General features: G+C 45.9%; 1 protein-coding gene across 1 annotated transcript in view; it reads left to right on the top strand.

The window, feature by feature from the left end:
- Positions 1–16,256, top strand: part of TENM4 (teneurin transmembrane protein 4) — a 715,043-nt gene that overhangs the window by 140,641 nt on the left and 558,146 nt on the right. The window contains exon 2 of the mRNA XM_032852968.1: positions 3,309–3,364. The gene's annotated coding sequence lies outside the window, so the exon portion shown is untranslated. The remainder of the gene's footprint in view (positions 1–3,308; positions 3,365–16,256) is intronic.

The following is a 16,256-nucleotide window of genomic DNA, read 5'->3' on the forward strand; positions in this document are numbered from 1 at the left end:
GTCATGGGATGGATCCCCACTTCGGGCTCTGCGTTCGCGTGGAATCTCTTTGGGATTCTCTCGCTCCCTCCGCCCTGCCCCTGCTCCCCTGCTCATTCACTCTCTCTCTCTCAAAATAAATAAATAAAATCTTTTGTTAAAAAATATCAAGCAATAAAGGGGAGCCTCGCTGGCCCAATCAGTAGAGCACGTGACTCTTGATCTCCAGGTCATGAGTTCGAGCCCCATGCTGGGTGTAGAGATGACTTAAAAATAAAATCTTTTTTAAAAAAATGTTAACTAGTAGAGTGCCTGGGTGGCTCAGTTGGTTAAGCACCTGGCTCTCGATTTCAGCCCAGATCGTGATTTCGGGGTCCTGAGATCATGCCCCGTGTGGGGGCTCTGCAGTCAACATGGAGTCCGCTTGGGATTCTTTCCCTCCTCCTCTCCCTCTCCTTTCCCCCTTAGCCTCCACCTCCTCACTGTTTCTCTCTTTCTCTTTCTCTCTAAAATATGTAAATAAAATCTTTTTAAAAAAACTGTTGAGCAATATAGTCTAAGTATACAATCAAGTAACCACACGGAGATATATGTACAAAAATATTAGAGCATTTCCCCTAGTGAAAAAATGAAAACACCTGTATGTTCATGAGTAGGGATTAATTGTGCCTTTATGTGACCCTTTAAAAAAGATAAACATTAGTGTGTATAATAGGATCCCACTTCGTTAAGTGTCTGGTTGTGGATGTATGTGGATGTGCTTGGGGGCATGTATGCAACGAGGGTTGGAAGGAAACCTGTCTAAAATCATATTGCTAGTCGTAGGTGAGTTTTTATTGTATTTAGTAAATTTGGGTAAACAGAAAAATGATACTTTAGAAGAAGAGGAAAGAGTAACTGCTGTCTAACAGAGACTTTAATTAAAGTGTTGCTGGAAGGGAAGCCAAGTGAGGGTGACTCATCCTGACACGGGCTGGTGGGAGACTTCATGGAAGAGGTGTTGGCCCAGGAATGTAAAATCATTGCTTTCCTGTGTCTGCACAACTTTGTAGCTTGTATTCATGAAAAACAGGAACTCTCCAGAAAGTCTGAGCCTCTTCTGCAGGCCTTTGAGTCTGTTTGCTCTCTGGTCATAAAAAATTCATGCCAATTAATTTTAAACCAGATGACAGGAAACAGAAGCTTAGAACTCTGGAAAGACGCCTAATACCCAACACCCAACACCAGCTTCGATCAGTACCCAGTACAGTCGCTCCGCTGCTTTCTCCCACTTCCCATGACTTACTTGGGGTTTTATGCTCATTTGCAGTTGCAATGGCATTCCTGGATATGATGTTATCAGCCCTTTCTGTTTCCTTGGTTACTATCTTGGATCTTTGAATAAAGAATCATTTTCACTTTACATTTTCTAAACTTGGTTTTAGAAATTCTGTAGCTTCTTACCCAAGTGCCCTTTTGGGAACTTAAATATGCATTGATACAATCTAGTCACTTTATGGAAAAGCTGGCGACCTAACAAAACAGGGTGACCCTGCCTTGACTTGGAAACAGAACTTAATTGGGGCCTGATGACACAGAGTTGCAAATAGGGGGTATGCAGAGGGGCAGAGAGGAAACTGAAAACACAGAGTCCAGGACTGGAAGTGAGCAAATGGGGGCCCCCAGGTTCCAGTTCCTTCAGTTCTGGGCTATGTGACCTCAGGCAACTTTCTTGACTTTCAGTAAGCATTAGATGCTTTTGATGTTTCAGCTTTGAGATAGGGCAGATTTACGTTCCAAGGTCTGGCTGCAGCATGATGAGGGACCCCGAAATCAGCCTTCCCAAGAAAAAGTAGGGGTATCGCTGGGAAGTGCAGAAACGAGCATTTTAAACTTCAAAAGTTATTTATTTTAGTGAGTATTAGAAAGAAAACATAAAAACAACACTTCAAACCTATGACTTCATAGAGATTTGTATATAGAATGGTCATGACTAAAAATTCCTTTAAGCTGTTAGCAACCATTTTTGCTATTAGAGAATCCATCTGGGTTGAAAGATTGCCTTTCAGTGGGCCTTGGGTTTGGGGGGTGGGGAATAAAGTGCAGCAGAAACTTTTTAAGAAAAAATCCATTAAAATAAATGTAGGCAAAAAATATGTATCAACTTGGAAAAATTAGTACATGATAGTAGAGGGGAGATATCACTACAACAAAAATTGAGCAAGTGGTGCCAACATGATTGCACTGGGTCTTGGATGGACCTCAGGACCTTCCTGAGTTGTAGTTTTCTTGCCTAGAAGATCTCAGGTATTATCAGCTCAACAGTATGGACCCATTGTCACATAATAGGGACTCAAATATATGTTTTTCTTTTATTTTAATTTTTTAAATTTTTATTTCCCTTAGCCTCGTGTTTTTTTTTTTTTAAAGATTTTTATTTATTTATTTGACAGAGAGAGATCACAAGCAGGCAGAGAGGCAGGCAGAGAGAGAGGAAGGGAAGCAGGCTCCCTGCTGAGCAGAGAGCCTGATGCGGGGCTTGATCCCAGGACCCCGGGATCATGACCTGAGCCGAAGGCAGAGGCTTAAACCACTGAGCCACCCAGGTGCCCCTAGCCTCGTGTTTTTAAGGTAAAAGTGATCTCTGAGATGGGCCAGTCCGGTTCCTTATTATGTAGATGAGGTAACTGAACCCAGACTCCAGGAAGACCAGCCCAGGGCCCCTGCTGTCACTGGCTTCTTGCTCCCCTGGGCTCTGCTATGCACAGTGCCTGCCAGACCCCTGACCAGGGCCCAGGAGTCTTGGAGAAGTTGACAAAGCTGATGTCAGAATAAAAAAAGAGTTAATAATGTGGATAACAGTCGTGGTGTAATACTGGGAATTCCAAGGGGGATGATCTGCGTGTGACTTTTCAGTTTAGTGCACCTTTGTGGTCGCTGCTCTGCAAGATGATGAACTCTGTGCATTAGAAGAGAAAAATTGAAAAAAATACCCTAAATGTCGAGAGCATGTATGTTGAGGTGGTGACCTTTTGTTTGCTCTATTTCTCCTGGCATTTCAGTGGTCTTACATTTTTACATTTATGAAAAAGCAAAATAAGTGCCAAAATTAGGAAGGGCTGAATTTTCTGTACTGAGGGTTGAACATCATCGACGCTCTGTGTGATACATAACTATTAATTATCACACTTCATTTTTGCTATAATTCCTTTCCAGCTCCTGACCACTAGCAATTTCCCAGGTATGTGGGATCATAAGCCGCTAGTAACTGATACAAGGTATAAAAGCTCTGATGCATTTTAGTCCAGTGGTCTCAAGGGATTAACTGTGATCATCTTCTTGTTTTGCAGATGGAAAAACTGAGACTCAGAGAGGGCTAGTGACCTCCTGGACACTTGGTCAGTAGGTAAGTGATAAAGCTGCACGTAAGCTGGAAATGAGAAATACTGCCGATCTCCACCACCGAGATCTCCGCAGGCGCATTGTCCCGATCTCGTGACTTTTCTGATGTGTGCAGTTCAAGACAGGAAATAAGATGCATTGGTCTGAGGCATTTGGGTATAATTTGCACTGTAGTTTCTGTTTGCACTGTTGAGTTGGAATGTTTAACAAGCGAGTTTGTGAAGGCTTCCTGGGCATTGCCTGCCTGTAGTGGATCTTCCCGGGGAATTGTATAGGGCTCATTAAAACCTGCCCTCGCTGTGGCTAGTTTGACATCACTGACCCTTCCAGAGGCCCAAGAGTTCAGTGCATCTAGAACGGAGAGCCCGGGACGAGGGGGTGAGGGGAGCCTGCTTTCAGTCCCACCATCAGCTCTTCTGTGACCTTGAACAAAAGCCACTTAACTCACAGGTTTACTGGTCCTTTCAAACCATGTTTCCCCCAGAATATTTGGTGCCAGCTTTCTGGGCCAGGCACTGAGCATAACAAGAGACACACAGCGCAGGCTTTGCCTTGCGGGCACTCGCAGCCCGATTTATGAGCACCTCCATTTCCTCCTTACTGTCTCATCATGAAAATCTCTAACATCTACTTTGGAGTTTACAGTCTGTAGGGCATTTTGTGATCTTCCCCCAGACTCCATAGGATGGAAAGAAGCTGTTTTTGCCATTTTGCCAAGAAGAAAGCCATGGCTTGGGGAAATTGGCAAGGCCATACAGTGAGGAAGGGTTAGAGCTGATCTTGAACCCTGATTTCCTAACTCTAAAGCATTTGTTTCTGGTAACAGCAAACTGTTCTACCTGATGATTTTAGCCTTTGAACCCTACCCCTTAGCGGTGAGCAAAGCACTGGGGAACCCAGCACCAGGAGGGAGCCCATGCTGGTGGAAGGATACTCTTTGGCTAAGGGGTACTTTGTTGTATCTAGCTGATTCTTCCAGAAAGCAGGGCCTTCTCTGACTGAGCGTGAAGGCAGCCCTAGGCTCTGCATAAGTTGATAGCCAGAAAAAAAATTATGACCCCGGCGGAGGCCCAGGGCCACCTCCTCCAGGTGGCTGGTACTCAGCATATCAGAAAGAATTCACCCTGAGCCAGAAGGGCAGGAACCCCTTCTTCCGCTGCAACCCTAATGAATGCTGTTGCTTCCCACCAAACTTGATGGTCCTGGTAGCTCCGGCTTTTGCAGAGTTGCCTGGCCCCAGGCAAGACGTGGAGAATGGTATGGATTAGAGGCTGTGCTGTTTGTTTGTGGGGATGACAACTTGAGCATGAAGCTCTTGGGCTTCCTCAAAGTCGGCAATTTCAAAGGGTGCGTGAATAACCTCGGGGACCAGGCCGGGTTTTCTGCTTTCCAATATGTGTGTGTGTCGTGAATTGTGGCTATCCTTGATGAAGATGTACTGACACGTGTGTGATACATGGAATGTGTGGGATTTATAGAGGGTTTATATGTGTGAGTGTGGGGTGTGCAGTCTGTAAGGAGTGTGTGTGTGTGTGTGTGTGTGTGTGTGTATGCGCGCACGCGCGCACACACTTAATCTCTAGGAAGCAATTTATACGAAAAAAAGAAACACTTACGGGTGTAATTTTTCAACAGGACCCAGAAATGTGCTTTTAATAAGTATCATTAAACTCTTATATTACAAGGGGGGAAGCCAGCCTTTCTTTTATCCTGGCTTGGATCACACAGCTCTCCCTTGCCCTGTTCTTTGGTGTCAGATAAAAACTCTGACTATTTGTAGTGGTCTCTCCAAAGCTGTTTCTCCCCCTTCCTGCGCTACCCCCACCCCTGCCCTACCCCGCTGCTTGTCTGATCTCCCTGCTCAGACCCCGACACAGGCAGGGCTGGTGTCAAGACTGACAGATGATACCTGTGGGTGTGCCTGGAATCTGAGCGTCCCGTGTCTCATGTTGTTCCAGCAGGAGACTTTAGGGTCTTTGTTTAGGAGGTGCTCCAAGCCGAGAGGGAGATCGGAGCTCCTTCCTTTCCCGGAGGGTCACTTACAGCCAGCGACACCTGGCAGTACTGTGTGTGTGCAAACCCTTTCCTTTATGGATTGGGTTTCCCCTTGTCTGACATGAGAGGAGGACAAGCTCTGCTGAAAGGTAGGTTTCGCTGTAGACTGAAAGCATTCTGCCAGGTCTCCTAAGAAACCTGGTTCCCAGAGTGATTATCTTTCCTGAGCTAGGAGTGAAGTGCTCTGTGACAGGAAGCTTGGCAGGCTTAGCAACAGGCTTATCAAGCCGTGCTGCTAGAATGTTCGTTCGCATAAACAGGTCTGAGTCGGTGCAGTTTTGTTCCTTGTGCACGGGCTCGGTTCTGGGGCTGGTGTGTTCTGATTTGCGTGGCTCCTTTTCAGAGGTAGTACGTTCTGTAAGGTACGCAGTTCTACCTGCGTTGTCCTTGTTCACTCCCACAGTACGCAGCATGGGGGTACCTGGTGTGGGGTTGAGTGTGCAGCAGGGGGGTGGCCAGTGTTTGTGGTCGGTAGAGAAGCCACTGGCTGCGGGGGGCAGAGGGCCCCGGGTGCGGGTACTCGTGCCTTCTATAGAAGATAACAGACCGGCATTTGACTCCTAGCTTGGGCTCTTACTGCACCAACACACTCAATTTCTCTTCGTCCTGGTGGACCTGCCCTACTTGGAATATTCTGCCTAGTTCTTGCTGGCAACTCCACTGGAGTGGCCAGCCTCTGGTCCCTGTGGCTCCAGCCATTGGCTCAGAACTGGCTCCACACCAGATGGGCCACTGAACATCACAGTGCTGCCACACATCCGGGGTGGATGTCCTTCCTTGACCTTTACACCTAGCCAGACAGACCCTCCAGGACTGGGACAATAGCCAACGGTAGCTCTTCCAACACCCTTAATCACCCTTAGTAAAAGACATTTATCGAACACCTTACTGTGCGCAGGGCACTATGGTAACATCTTAGATATACTTTCTTTTTTCTAATTTTTACATCCGTGTTTCCAGATAAGCTATTTCAGAGAAGTTAACATGCCAGAGAGGAGAGTACTCAGGTACTGAGTGATAATGCTGGGTTGTGAGCCCAGATATTTGGACCAAAAAGCTTATGCTTTTGTCTTATATAAAGTGTATAACACACAATGACTAGCAAAAAAAATGGTTGTCATCTTTTAGTGATGGTGCTTTGAAGTCATTATTAGTAAAGCATTTCTCGTAGTACATCCTAATTGTTGGCTGTGGTCTCCTCGCACTGAAATGTGAGGTTCTTGAGGGCAGAAACTGGAACCTTGGCCCCTAGCAGGATACAGAGTCTATGGCAACTAGCCATAAATATTGGAAAGATTAACTGTGTTAATAATGACCAACTCTCCTGATTGCTGACCTTGTGCTAGGCAAAGAGCTAAGTGCTTTGTATATTTTATTTTGCTTACTTCTTAAAATAACACTATAAGATAGATACTAATACCCATTTTCCACTAGAGAAAACAGAGGCTTGAAACATTTGGGTAACTTTTGCGGGTCATCCAGCTGGTGGGGGCACAACTGGAGGTGGGAGACCGGCTTACTGACCCGAGAACGTGGTGCTTGGCCGCCATGTTTCATGTCACCTGGATGTTCTGGCTTCCCCTAGACGTCTCGGTGGACCACAGAGCCAGAGCCCATGCCCATGCCTCCTCCGGTAATTCCTGAAGCTGTGTCACTCAAATCCAGTGCCTGTGGACCTGGGGCTTTAGGAAGTTTCCATTCAGGAGGGACAAAGTTAGTGAAGGCTGGAAGGCTATAGTCATGTGTCAAAGACAGTATGAAGAGCCACTAATAGCTAACAGGAAAGTAGACTGCATGTATAAGACACAAGTGGGACAAAGTCAACATCAGTAGGCATAGCCTTTTGAGGTCCATGGAGAACAGTGGTGAAGTGTTGCAGTGGCACTTTCCAGGGGAATTTCTTGGCTTGGCAACTATGCCTGTAGATTCGTTGGTGGGTGAGGCTGGGTAAGGGGAAAGGTCTTTGTGCATTGCTCTCAAGGGAGGGCTTGCCTTCTAGTACCTTCCCACAAGACCTCACAGGCCAATGATTTATTTCATCATGTGCAGCCTCATCTTATGCAAGCCGAAGAAATGGTCCTCCTCCTTCTTGCTGCAAGATAATTGACCCCTTGTGACTCTGTCCAAAGGCTAGCAGGGACATGTGTTTTTAAGGGAAAGGTTAGCAAGCACCAGGGAGGAGGATTTGAGCTGGGGAAGAGGGGGCTTGGAATGGCTCTGGGGGCTGCCAAGGCAGGACAGGATTCCAACTGTTGACTCAGGAGCAGGCTAGGGCTCCCTCCACACACCTCCCGGCTACATTTTGTGTCCCCAGAATCCAGTGAGGTGCACTGGTGCCCTTTTCTAAATGCTCGAACAAGGTCAACTGCTTTGGGAGACACAAGTGAACACTCTGCGGCCAAGAGAAAAGCAAGCAGAAAGACAACAGGATGACATAGCCGTGAAAGCCTTCATGCTTAAGTCTTTGGGTGGGCTTGTGGCTTTGCTCTTCTGGAGGCTGGACCTGTGCACCCCAAAGGCAGGTGCTACTGGGTCTGGGAGCTGGACCTGAGGTCCTTAACTCTTTCCTCCACAGCAGTGGCTTGGAAACCATTGTCGGCAGAGCCCTGGGGGCCCCATGGACTTCTCTCTGGGACTTGCTTTGGAGATAGGTGAACAGTTCTCTGTTGGCACCTGGGCCCCCACCCGCTGATCCTCTTCTGGGTCCCACATGGGGCTTCTCTGTTGCCGAGCCTGACGTTCGCCGTCATGACTATTCTGATGGGTCACTGTCTGTATCATATCAGTTCTTAAATATTTTGAATTTCACTCCTACTCGCAAGCCTTCCTTTGTGCAGAGCCAGAATGTCCCATACCAGCCGTGTCCTGGCTCTGCCACACTGGGCTGCTATCAGCCTCTCTGCTGCGGCTGCACAGAGCTGAAATGGTTTTCACCTTCGAGAAGGGCTCTCAGTGCTTCCTCATCCCTCACAAGGCCTCAAAGTCACCCACCTGTCACCGGCCACCCAACCACGTGGTGCTTGGCAATGTGCCTGTCTTTGCCACCACCACCAAAGTGAAGGTGTTGCTGTGGTGGTAGAACTGGGAGCAGGAGGTGGCGTGTTCAGCCCTGGTCTCTGGCGTGTCCCTCCAACAGGCAGGGAGTGTGCTCTCCTGCCTGCCTGGGAACAGGACTTCCAGACTCACTTAGCTGCGCCTTTAGGGACAAACTCCTTCCTCCAATGAGAAGGTTATGCCAGCTTCTCTGGCAGAATTCTTTGTGACTGCTTTTCCTGTTCTTCCCCTTTTCTTAAAAAAGAGCAAAAGGCATGGCAGAACTAATGTTACAGGAAAGAAAGTTCACGTACTTGGGACTCAGGCAAACAGATTTCTGTCCAGGCTCTGCTCCTCATTTGCTGTTTGACTTCGTGGAAATGGCTCAAATTTCGGGCCTCAGTTTCCTTGTGTGGAAGATGAGAAGGATGGCAAAAATGACAACGGACATCTACTGGGGGCCTGGCAGAATTTTGAGCACTTACATGACAACTCCCCTGATGTAAGTAATGTTCGTCTCTCCTCACCTTGCGAAAGAGGACATTGAGACACAGAGTTACAGAGTGACTTTCCCAAGGTCACACAGCTAAATGGCAGAGCCATACTCAAACGTAGGTAGCTGGGAGCGCAGCCTGTGCTCCAGACCTCTCCAACTCTATCTCAGGGCTGTGTAAGGACCAACTCCTGAGTAATGTGGTTGGAGCTGAGAGTTCTTGTCTATAAGCCAGCTCTGTTCTACTCTTATTCTATGTCTAAGGGAAAGAGAAAAAACCTCTTTCCATTCACTGAGTACACCACGTGCTGGATACTATACTATGTGCTTTACATTCATGATCTCATTTAAATTTTCCAATTTCTCTCTCTCTCTCTTTTTAGAGAGAGAGCATGTGTGCACATTTGAGCAGATGGGGGAGAGGGACAGGGGGAGAAGGAGAGAATCTTAAGCAGACTCCATGCAGAGTTCACTTGGGGCTCCATCCCTGGACCCTGAGATCATGACCTGAGCTGAAATCAAGAGTCAGACGCTTAGCTGACTGAGCCACCCATGTACAGCAACCCCCCCACCCAATTTCTCTTTTTAATATTGTTCCAGTTGGACAGATGAGGGGACATCACGTCCATTGTGACGTAGTGAGCTCTCCATCAAAGGAATGATCCAAACAGGAACAAGATGGCCCCTTGCTGCGGCTGTACTAGGGATTGTGGCCCTGGATTGTTAGATCATCCCCTACATTCCACAGTGCTCTTCAGTGCTTGGCTCAGGATTTGAACAGTATCAAGTCCCCAGGATTTTGCCAGAGTAGAAAGGGGAGATGGAAAGGAGTGCCCTGAGCTAATTGCAGTATTTCAGTATTTTCTAGAAAACACACACTGACCCCGAGAGAGAAGCAGAGGCCAGCTAAGTGGTTTCTGCCTGTGGCCGGAATCTGTATGACTAGCAGCCAAGAAACCCAGATTCTAGTCTTGATTCTGCAATTTGGTTGAGAAATCATTTACTCTCTCTATACGTTTTATTCAAAAGATATAATGGTAACTCTAAAAAGTTACTGCGTCTATAAAATAACACACACGTAACTTGAAAGCATCATGCCAGTGAGAGTTGTTAGCGTATACTGTTCTCCCTCTTGATGACACCTTCAGTTTACAACAGCTCCACGAATTGAATCAGGGACAAACGCTGTCTCTGCTAGGGTTAGAGGCTGGGAGGAAATGTGACTGAACATGAGCAGAATGGAGCCAGCCCTCATTTTAGATTAGACAGACTCCAAGCTTCAAGCACAAATCTACGTCTACATAGGCAAGGAAAGAAAGAATGGAGAGCTCACCTTTGAGTTTCCTTGCAAACAAGAGAAAAAGGGAAAGCTGATAGAGGATGTGTTCTCATTGACTAACTAACGCCAGGTCTTTGGTGAGGAATAAATGCAGATGACGAGCTCCTAGCTAGGCATAGAGGGCTAGAGCTTGTGCAGGAATGGGAAATGTTTGATGTGTTAGGCTGGCTTCTTGGGACCAGACTCCAGGGAGATGTGCGTGCAGAGATGGGCTTGCCACCAGGATCAGCACTTGTAAGGGAAGTAAGAGTGGATCAAAGGGGGAGTTGAACTTCAACAGATCACGACACGGACATCCACTGACCCCACGGGGAGCGCTGGAGCTGGGATGGCCCTTCAGTCACACCGCATTGAATCTGGGGGAGTTAGTCTCACTGCCCTCCGCAGCAGCCCCTGTGGGCTACCCCTGGGTGAGGCAGCTCTCTTGGCCAAGGGCCATTCCCAGAGAGGGACTCCACCAAGAGCTATCAGCAGCCAACTGAAACAGTCCCTGCACCTGGAGGAATGAGTGCTTCATCCCAAAGGGCTTTATCTGGGCAGCACAGCCCAATACCCACCACACACGGCACGCGGGCTGCTCTTCCTCCTGCACGCCGACCGCAGACCTCGCTAGCTGAAACAGCTCTCTTTACCACCATGCTCAGATGAGGCCTCGGAATGTTTTTCAAATACAGTGCTTCAGATAAACATGATCAATCAGTTGGAATTGGCTGGTGAGAAGAAACCCACTTGCTACCTTTGGCCTCTACATCTGTAGGAGACGTTTATTGATGGTGTAATAATAAGTCTCCAGTGTTATGGTTGCTCTTCCAAGATCGAACAGTTGGCAAACTGTAGACAGTTTCGCTGACATGTCTAGTGGAAAATGTGGATCTTCTTGTCCTCTTCCTTATTATCTGCTCTGACTGCTCTGTCTGAGCTCTGACTTGTTTTCCTTTTACCCCTACTAAATGCAGTTTTCCCTAAGATTCATTTCCTTTTCGTCTCCCTCTCCCTCTCCCTCCCTTCCCCAGCTGTCTCTCTTTTTCACCACACATTCTTGCATCATCTCCATTCTTAACCATCAGCCCTCCTCAAGCATCCTTCTCTCACCTGGTTTTCACAGTCCCAGTCACCTGCCAAATCCATCCATCTGATTAGCCTGTCTGGCCTTCAAAACAGCCGCACATGACATCTGGGTTTAGCTGGTGAAAAATGCTTCTAGATGCTTTGAGAGGCCAGGATGCTTTCCGAAGGTGAGACATCTTGCAGGAGAGGACTGGGCTTTCTCTCAGGTCTTTAGGCTCCCCAAATCTGTGTTCTTTCTTTTATACCTTTGGGACACTTGTTGGGGGGATCCCTTGATGACTCCGGGTCCCCCTTGTCATTGAGTCTCGCCAGGCCGAGAGCTCTGCAGCCCTCATTTGCAATCCTCTAAGTTATTGTGAATCACCGCAGAGCGCTAGTGGACACCTCCCCCGCTGGGTGGGTTCGAGACTCTTCTGTTTTCCCTGAATAGGGTAGTTAGGGAGCGCTGGGTACAGCCTGGCCCTTGGGCCTCCACTTGAGCAAACTCTGCAGATGTTGCAGCGGGGAGGAGCCATGGTGATCACAGACTCACCGTCAGGGTCAGTAGGATGGGGCTGGCCCTGAAGCCAACAAATGCACTTGTTATGGATTTTGATGAATGAGACCATGGTCGGTCCAGCTGGCCAACCATCGATAGCCTGGCAGCATCGCTGAGGGACCCACCTGGGTCTCTGTGCCGAAAGACCGGGCTCTCTCATCTGTCATCCTGCTCCTTTGAGGAAGTTGCATTTGATAAAGGGAGGCGTTTTGCTGTCAACTGAGGTCCGGTTGCATCAAAACCAGGGGCCAGTTAGGCTGTTGTGAAGGAGGACCGATAGAGGCCCCTATTCTCTGCCAGATAACCGCTAAGCCCTTGGGATACAAAAAATAAAACAAGTGGCCCACCCCTTCATCCTGAAAATGCAAACTGATCAGTTTTTTTTGTTTTCACGTTGTGTAAGTGAATGACATGGGTCCCTGATGCTGTGAAGCTTCTGAGCTCTTACAGGCACTGTGTTGATTCTGCCCACTGCCCTTATGACTATGACTTCTTTGCATAGGGAGAAATTTGGAATCCTTCTGGTGAGTGGAAAGGAGGCTCACTCCTCTCTGATACAGGTTTTCTGTGTGGTATTGGGCAGGGCACTTGACATCTTCGGTCATCTGTGTTACCTCAAGGTCAGTGTAGAAAGAGGCCACTGCAATGCCTCAAGAGCCTACTACTGGGGAAGCTCCTTGTATAATGCCCTATACACAGAAGGTGCTCTATAAATGATACCATGTTTTCCTTCCCCACCCCCAGCTTATGACTTAGTGAGATCAGCGGAGAAGTGTTTACCAGACATTGATGACCTACAGAGCTTGAATATTTCCCCCAAGGAATGCTGTAAATCTTTGTAGGGTGACCCATGCCTGAACTGGTTCCTGGGTCTCCATCTGGCGTGTTTCTCAATGGACCCCTGGGGGCACAGGTTCCATACTCAATACCTCTGACCAGCCCGGACTTGGAGAGAACTCCTCTTCATTTTCTTCACTCCACCCCTCCCGGTGTTCCTTTTTAGTGGGATTTAGCCAGGATTGCTCAGAAGAGGTGGCAAACAGAGAAGGTCCTGTACCATGAACTGGCTTTATGAAAACAGAACACTCTCTTGACCTCTCTAAGACTTGGTCTTCACATATATCAAGTACGGTGGTAATACTTTCCTTGCTGACATTCCCCGAGGGCAGCGTGGGACAGTACACTTGAGACACGCTACAGAATAAATTTGTGATCTGCGATTATGGATATTGTCATTCTTCTATGGATTGCCATCTCTTCACCCGGCCCCAGTCCCTCCCAACACAAGCTTCCAAATATATTTGGTCTCTGCCGATAACTTGTCCAGCAAGCTGTTTGTGGATATCTTTGCTTTGACCCTTCTCAATGAACTTGTTTTGGTTATTTATGTCTGCCTTCTCTTAAACTCCAAGATATTTAAGAACTAGGTCCAATCTTAGTTCATCTATATCCCTGTATGTAACAGATGCTCCATAATTATTTGAATAAATAAATGAATATGAAACATAATGAACACTGTGGGTATTTGCCACATATGTGCTCTGTGTATGTAAGGCCTCTTGGGATCCACACAGCGGCCCAACAAAGTTGGTATTATTCCACTCCCAAGAAAAGGAAATCAAGGCCCGGGGAGGTGAAGTCTTACTCAAGAGTACATAGTCTAGCGAAGTGAGAGTGACTAGCAGTGTGAGGCATGACAGCCTCAGAGCCCTGGGCTCCCAAGCTGGTTGTCTTCTCTACTGGACTCTCTCTCCCTCCTTTTTGCTTGCCATTGCCAGACAACTTTAAAACAACAGTAACAGGAAAAAAAATAGAATTACCTTCCATCTCACCACTTCTAGCAAGTCAGCTGTTTCCACTTTCCATGTTCCCCATAGTCTCTTTCATGCATGTGTTTTTTTTTATAACAGCATTATTGAGATATAATTCACATGCCATGAAATTCACCCTTTCAAAATTGTACAATTCAGTGTTTTCCAGTATATTCACAGAGTTGTGCCACAATCACCACTATCTAATTTTAGAACATTTCATTATCCCCCAAAGAAACCCCATTTTCATTAGCAGTCACTCCCCATTTCCTGATCCCCCGACCCCTGCCAGCCACTAACACTACTGTCTCTCTCCATGGACTTGCTTATGCCTGACATTTTACTTAAATAGAATCATTTAATACATTACCTTTGTATCTGATTTCTTGCTTTAGCATAATGTTTTCAAGATTCATCCATGTTTTAGCATGTATGAGTACTTCATTCCTTTTTATTGCTGACTAATTCACGTACATGCATATACCCATGTGCGTGCACGTGTGCACACACACACACACACACCCATTTCTTTTTTTTTTTAAGATTTTATTTATTTATTTGACAGAGAGAGAGAGAGAGAGTGAGAGAGGGAGCTCTGGCAGGGGGAGTGGGGGCGGGAGAAGCAGTCTTCCTGCTGAGCAGGGAGCTGGATGCGGGCTCATGACCTGAGCTGAAGGCAGATGCTTAAGGACTGAGCCACCCAGGCACCCCACCCCGTTTCATTTGCCTATTTGTCAGTTGATGGCTATTCGGATTATTTGTACTTTTTAGCCATTTTGAACAATGCTGCTATGAACATTTGTGTACAAGGGGCCGTGTGAACAATGGATTTTTAGTTCTTTGGGGTACACACCTAGAAGTAATATGGTTGAGTGATACGATGAACGTTTTCAGGAGCTGCAGTCTGTTTTCAAAAGTAGCTGTACCATTTTACAGCTCCACCAGAAATGTATGAAGTTTCCAATTGTTTTCACATTCCTTCCAACACTTTTTATGTCTCTCCTCTTTTCTAACCATCCCTATGGGTTTGCAGTGACATCTCATGTGGCTTTGATTCAGATCTCCCTAACGACTAATGATGCTCAGCATCTGTACTTGCCCTTATTGGCCACTTTTATACCTTCTTTAGAGAAATGTTTACTCAAGTCCTTTGCTCATTTCTTAAGTGGGTTACTTTTTTTTTTTTTATTGTTGAGTTACAAGGGTTCTTTTTCTATATTTTGGATATAAGCCACTCTTCTTATATATGGTCTGCTAATATTTTCTCCCATTCTGTGAGTTGTCTTTTCACTTTCTTGATAATGTTATTTAAAACACAAAAGTTTTTAATTTGATGAAGTCCAGTTTTGTTTTGGTTTTTTATTTTGGAGTCACCTGTATCACATCTAAGAAACCATTGCTAAACCCACAGTCATGAAGACTGGATCCTATGTGTTCATCTAAGAATTCTATAGTTTTATTTCTGACATGGAAGTTCACGAGCCACCTCGAGTTGATCGTTGTATTTTGAGTGAGGTACGTGACCAACTTCATTCTTTCTGCATGTGCATAGCCAGTTGTCCCAGCACCATTTGTTGAAAAGGCTGTTCACTCCTCATTGGGTTGACTTGGTGCTCTTGTCAAAAATCAACTGATGATAAATGTGAGTGTTTATTTATGGACTCACAGCTCCGTTCCATTGGCGCGTTGATCTGGATGTCTATCCTGATGCCAGTATCACACTGCTTTGATTCCTGTAGCTTCGTAGTAGGTTTGAAATTGAGATTTTTATGGATCCTCCAACTTTGTTCTTTTTTAAGACTGTTTTGGTATTCAGCATCTTGCATTTATATATGAATTTTAGGATCCACTTATCCATTTCTTTAAAAAAAATTTTTTTCTAGCTGGGGTTTCAGTAGGGAATGCATTTAATCTGTAAAGCAAGTTAGGAATGTTGCCATCTAAACAATATTAAGACTTTCAATTCATAAACATGGATATCTTTCCCTTTCTTTGGTGTTTTATGGTATCCGGTATTATACGTACGACATATGAGAAAGTTTTGCACTGGTAAAGGAACCTTGCACATCTTTTTAAAATTCATTCCTAAATACTTTTATGATTTTTTGATGCAATTATAAATAGAATGGTTATCTTGATTTCATTTTTGGGTTGCTTATTGCTACTATATGGAAGACAAATGATTTTGGTATAATAATCTTGTATCCTGCAACCTTGCTGAACTTGTTTATTAGTTCCAGTAGTTCTTATGGATTCATTAGGATTTTCTATATACAAGATCTTATCATTTGTCTGTGAATGGAGATAGTTTTATTTCTCCCTTTTCCTAATCTGGATGCCTATTTGTTTATTTATTTTTTTTTTAAAGATTTTATTTATGTATTTGACAGACAGCGATCACAAGTAGACAGTGAGGCAGGCAGAGAAAGAGGTGGAAACAGGCTCTGCTGAGTAGAGAGCCCGATGTGGGGCTCGATCCCAGAACTCTGAGATCATGACCTGAGCCAAAGACAGAGGCATAACCCACTGAGCCACCCAGGTGCCCCTTTTCTTAAATTT

This window comes from Lontra canadensis, unplaced genomic scaffold (genome assembly GCF_010015895.1).
Source record: "Lontra canadensis isolate GAN:19392208 unplaced genomic scaffold, GSC_riverotter_1.0 scaffold7, whole genome shotgun sequence".
Classification (NCBI taxonomy): domain Eukaryota; kingdom Metazoa; phylum Chordata; class Mammalia; order Carnivora; family Mustelidae; genus Lontra; species Lontra canadensis.